Source organism: Lepisosteus platostomus, chromosome 25 (genome assembly GCF_059453375.1).
Source record: "Lepisosteus platostomus isolate fLepPlt1 chromosome 25, fLepPlt1.hap1, whole genome shotgun sequence".
Taxonomy (NCBI): Eukaryota; Metazoa; Chordata; class Actinopteri; order Semionotiformes; family Lepisosteidae; genus Lepisosteus; species Lepisosteus platostomus.
Window position 1 is genome coordinate 11,598,107 of NC_142635.1, and position 6,042 is coordinate 11,604,148.

Genomic DNA, 6,042 nt, shown 5'->3' on the forward strand with positions numbered 1-6,042 from the left:
GCACCTTCTGTCAAAGTTTGAAGAAATGGTGCTTGTGAAAAGAATGCTTTTTGCTCATCTTTTGTACCAGGAAAATGTTCATTGTTTTTGAAAAAGCTTGTCGCTACTCCTTGCTTAAGTGAAGGGGCTGTAGTGTGTGCTCCAGCATGGCTGGTCAGGATGACAGTGTTCCTCAAAGTCTGTGGCAGAGTTTGATTCAAAGAATTGCTTTGTTTAAAAGGAAAATCAGATTTAGAGTTTATTGTACTGATGTTACTTAACAAACTATTCAGAGTCTGTAATTGTAATACTTCATCTTCAACTTCAGTTACTTTTTTTATCTTAAAAGTGTCAAGTGTTTTTTGCAGTAACATCTCTATAGTAGAACGTTGTGTCATTGACACAGCTGTAGTATTACCTGTGAATATTGGACTTGGCTGTGTTTCTTCCTCATTCCCTCCAGATACCTCAGGCCTTGGACCCAGACTAGATTTTGAAGTGGGCAGTGAAATTGAGCCGCTTTCGGTTGCAAATAAAGTTTCGCGAATTGTGCTTGTCACTTTTTCCAGCATCTTAGTGGTTTTAGTTTTGCTTTCGTTCAGTGAAATATCTAGTGTTTTCGTGCTGCCAGTAAACGAAGATGAATCTGTAAAATCCTTGAAAACAGAAGGAGAAGAATGTGTGTTTCTTCTATTGGTAATTTCTTTCATACTTTTGAAAGAGCTTGTGTAGGATATTCTAGCTTTGTGAGATACAGTGGTGCTCATAACAGAAGTTATTGGACTAACAGTGAGCATGAGTTGTTTTCCATTTTCGGAACTGCCTGGGCCTACTACCTTATATAAAGATGCTAAAACGCGTAAATCCTCAGTACTTCCTCTGACCTGTGAGACCTCCTCTTTCTCCGTAAGATTCTCTGCTGACCCATTCGGTGGGTTTACAGTTTCAGGTGATTTCAGGAAAAAATAATCTGATGTTGTTGTGCTTGCTTGCTCCTCAGCTGTTATGGGCCCTTTAGAATTACTCTTAATAGAAGGGTGGGGGGATGTTGTTCGAGAAACGTCTTGTTCAACATTGGTAGATGAAGCAAGAGAAGCAGCAGCGAATCCTGTGGTTCCCAGACCACTACTTAATAGTGCTGCTGGCAGTGAAGATTCTTTTTCATCCCTTCTTGACAGGTCTATATGTTTGATTTGTGTAGCCGTCCCATTCATCCTCAGTTCAAATACATCTACTTCGGGTGAGAGAACTGGTTCTTCATAATTGGAGATCTGAGGCAGAGAGGGCTGTTTGGCTGTCTTCATGGCTGATATATGGGCTTCAGCCTGAATGAATAAATGTGGCTTACGTTTCGCAAGAAGGTTTCCCACTTCTGAAGTAATTGCTGTTTCGGTGACCGCAATCGTGACTTTCGCCTTGTGGGCGGTGCTTTCATCACGGGTACGAAACGCATCTATCCCCAAAGACGGAGTTGCAGCCACAGCCTTGTGATCAGACGTCTGATTGTGCAGCAATAGCTCTGCTGTCGGTGTGTTGTCGTGATGTGTCTCATTTCGCTCCTCTGCTGCCTTCATCGACCTGGAGTGAATGGCTTCTGTAGACGGGCTCTGCTGCCTCCACACACCATCATACTCAGCCATAACTAGAAGAAATCAAAATAAAAGATTAAAAAATGATTTACAGCAGACACACTCTGAGTAATGATCTGAACAGCTTGTCTGCCGTTTGTCTGCTTCAGAGCAATTTGTCTGTATTGGTGAGAAACCTTTTCATTCATATGATGAAGAAGTTGAAGTTCAGCAATCTGTCTGAGTAGTTGAAAATTTTGTCCTTCTTTTTCTGTTGCAAGCATACTATGGAGTTTCTGTTGATTTGTTAAATTCATTGATCTTCAATAAATTGCTTCAAAAATAAACACTATAATTTCAGAATTTCAATACTGATTTGTCTCTGGTGACCTGTTACTGTTCATGTTTCCTTTGTTGTTCATGAAAAGCATCTGTATTCAGAGGTAACACTTTTCTAGACGTGTGAGTATGTGGTTTTGAATCTTGAAGGCAACAAAGGCATTGAGGCATCAGGATAAAGAGTACACCTCAATGAAGTAGTGAAGAGTCAAATGAGTAGGTGAATCAGAGGGAAAAAGTAATGTTGCTATTATGCTCCATTTTTCTTTAGTGATTGCAATTATTTATTTAAGTACATTTCTACTCAGAAATATAAATCTTGATGAACTGAATTTAAAGACTACAGACTGTTATAGAAAATTAAAATTGTTGATTGGTGTTGCTGGTACCTGTCACTCTGTTTCATTGTCATTTATTGAATTAGATCCTCCAATATCACAGTTGGGTTCTGGGATTCTTCGCACATGAACCCCAGAGCTATTTATAGTTAGTGTCCTCATATCCTCTTTCCCATTGTCATTCAACAACAGTTTACTAAGACTGTGCATCTGCTGCTACTGTTATTTACTACCACTATAGATAATAGAGAAACTTTACTTCCACTGAGCACAGCCCCACTTTGTCCTTCAGATAAACCACCTCAGTGCCCTGAGGACTTTTCTAGCTTCCCCACTGATTCAGACATCCCTGTCCACCACAGAGCTCTCAACTCCCTTTCAAAGGACTAAACTGACTCTCAGGAGAGGTCAGTTTCCCTGTTCCAGTCTGTGCTTATAAGCTAGGCATGCTCATTACACTCAGCATTTCAGGTAACCACTTAGGCATTGCAGACAAGCTGTCTGCTGCTGAGCTTGGGATCAATGCAGGCTTTCTTTACCTGTCCCTGCCTTTATTGCCTTTATTTCCCAATGCATGTCCTGAGTTCCATCTCTAGAACTAGCTACTACCTTTTTGTTTAAGCACAAGCAGTGTGGTTAGATTTTTTTCCAGTGTTTTTTTTAAAGAAACTTTTAAAAAACATTTAGGAACAACACGGTAATAAATACAAGCTGTGTATTATTCCCACTGCATTCTGAAATCCATCTGAAAATATAATAATAATACCATATTATTCTTTTTCAAAACAATCAGCCTCTGGACTGTCTTAAACTGCTTTCTGAGGGGGTACTTTATGCTGACCCAGGGTGCATTTATTGCTCTTGAAGTTTCCACCCCAGGGATTTACACACCTGTTGGGTTTTATTCCAGCCTAGTTATTTACCTAATTGAGTCAGTAGCTGAGTTAACACGTTTATTAATTTACAAGATTTTTTTCTGCTCAGAAGATGTAGACATTCAGTTACTTGTTAAACTTGTTAAAACTTGAAAAGCAGCCTCTCACATGTTTAGTAATTGAAAAATTAATCGTATTATTTGGTCAATTGAGGGTTTAATAATGTAATGAGAACAAAAAACAGCATGCGTGTTGGTACCCAGGGTCAGAATTGAAACATGTGTAAACAGTGCAAGCTGAATGAGCTTTATAGCTTTATAGCTTTATATTTCAACAGAACAAACTTTAAATCTCACATTGCATATTATATTCACATCTGATATTTTACATAGGCTCTAGGAACCTAAACATTTACATACTATGAACATGTCCATGCTTGCTTTTAATTCATACTTAGATTTGAGATTTAAAAGATTTAAAAACGTTCTTACCTGTTATTCGAACCACAAAAAATATTAAGTACAAGGGATGTTTCATTTCTAAGCATCAAAGCATCAAATTCTGCAATCCTGTACAACATGGGGTGATCTGAGCATTTGAGAGCAAGGCAAGATGAGTTATGTATAGAGAGTCTCTTCACAATGAAGGATTTATCTACGTGAAGCCTGTTTTATACACAGATTGGATTTCTCCTACAATAAAATGAGATTGAGCTGGGACTCCTAGATGCCAAAGGAAAAAAAAGGGTTGAATGTTCTATTCAGCAATGCTGGGTCATAACTAAAGATTATATTATTTCTCTTATTTCATGCATTCATTTTGTAGAATGGTAAAATCAATCAGAACACAGTTTTTTCAATGCTAAACTCTAAAAAGCAAGTGTGCATTTATCTCGCCATCAGTAACCTCCCACCGTATTCCAATTGTAAAACCTGACATTAAGCACCTATGTGAAAAAGAATTCGGGCATTTGCTGACAACTCAGTTCAATTACATTGCTCTGGGGTACTATTCTAGAGATTCAACCAGTTTCAAGGCTGTTTGTCAAAAGATCCCAGGAGCCCAGCAAGCGTACTGCAGAGTCTATTTGCATTTCTAGGAGATACGATACGAGCTAAATTTAAAATCTTGGTCAAAAGCAAAAAGGACAATTTCATAGTTCAGTATGTTTGTCAGCATGTCTTGAATGACACTTCAGCGAACATGACACTAGTCTATGATGGGTTTGAGAGGAGTTAATTTCAACATATAAGTTGCTCGGTATGGTTTAATTGTCACTGTGATTGATTGAATTGGCTTTCTTAATAGCACATTTTTATATCTGGGGAACCAAGATTGGATGCTGGCAGAAATGACAACATAGGTCTTAATGAGCAAACGGTTGGAAATTCCCTGGGCACAGAAAAAATCTTGTGATGTTGTAATTTTCTGAATCTGTAAATTTAGTACACACTGATTAAGCGTGAAGACAAAATGTCACTCCCTTGTTAGTGTCAGTCAGGCAGAATTGCTTTGATAACCCTTTTCAAATTAATTTTCGCTTTTCTGAAAATTATGAAAGAAATGCATTTATAAACTAATGGGGTAAAGCAAGCCTGTCAGTGAGAATAATGCAATTGATATAAATGTGGATGTAAACCCCATTAAATTTTCTCCTTTTCCATGCCAGTCCTCTTTCCTGAGTTTCAAAGACACATACCCTAATAGGCAGAATCAGACCAATGGCACAAACTCTGTATAAGATGTCCTAATGCATATTTGATCCTACATAATATTGCATCTCTGCCAGTGAAAAAGGACAGGCCAGAAACATCTCTTTTCAAAAACATGTTGTTATCAATTTGATGCTATTTTTATCCTGGAAAGAATAATAAACATTATAAACAATGTTTCGTTTCATATTTCACATCTACATTTCCTTAACCTTGTAATATGAACAGGACAAGCAGCAAATTAGAAAATATCTTAATACCATGTCAGAGGAAAAATACTGAATCGCTTCCATTTCTCCCCTTTTACATGACCAAGCTTCCTTAGACCATGCATGTGAACACAGGGAGAACATACAAACTCCACACAGATAGCACCCCACATCTAGAATTGAACCCACTGCCCCAATACTGCAAGGCAGAAATGCTGACCACTACACCACAGTGCTACCCACTACTTCAGCATGTTCATTTTTTTAAATAAATCTACACATGTAGTTTGTCCTCCAAAAATGTATGTTATTTATGGCAATATTCAGCATTACCTGAATCAATGCAGAGATTAAAACTTAATTGCATACATTTGTGCAATGAAGAGAGAGATAAGATACTGCAATGAAGATTTTCTTGTCAAAATTCACTTCATTGGGAAAACTGAACTCCCTATTCAACATATTACAGTGGGTTTCTTACAGTACATACATCCTTTCTGAAGGGTTATTAATGTGCATGTTGAACAGCCCAGTTCCTGAAAAGTATTATAAAACAAATTTAAATTTCTCAGCAGTACATACAAGGACTCTTGCTTGTGACACTATTACTCCAATTTTTATACATCAGAAGTGGATAAGCTACATGTATAAAGTTATATGTTAAAGTATAAAACATTTACAAGCAAATACCTGTTTAAGCATTAGCCTCACTTTGTTTGTATTTTTACAGTTTGTCTTAACTTTTGTAAAATGTTTTGAAGATACATGCTTATGTATACAGTATATTGAAGGTCACCAATGTAGATATTTTTAAAACACAAGAAATCTTAGAGATGTTAGCCATCAGAACTGAGAGTCTGTGTTAGTACAAATAACTAATTCTTATCCAGGTATAAACCCAAATGAAGACCCAAAATACAGCCTTGTATCATACATACAGTAATAAGGTCTTTTTACATCAGACTGCTATGACTGGAAAGAAATACAATTAGGTTTTCAAACATTTGACATGTTGAATTATC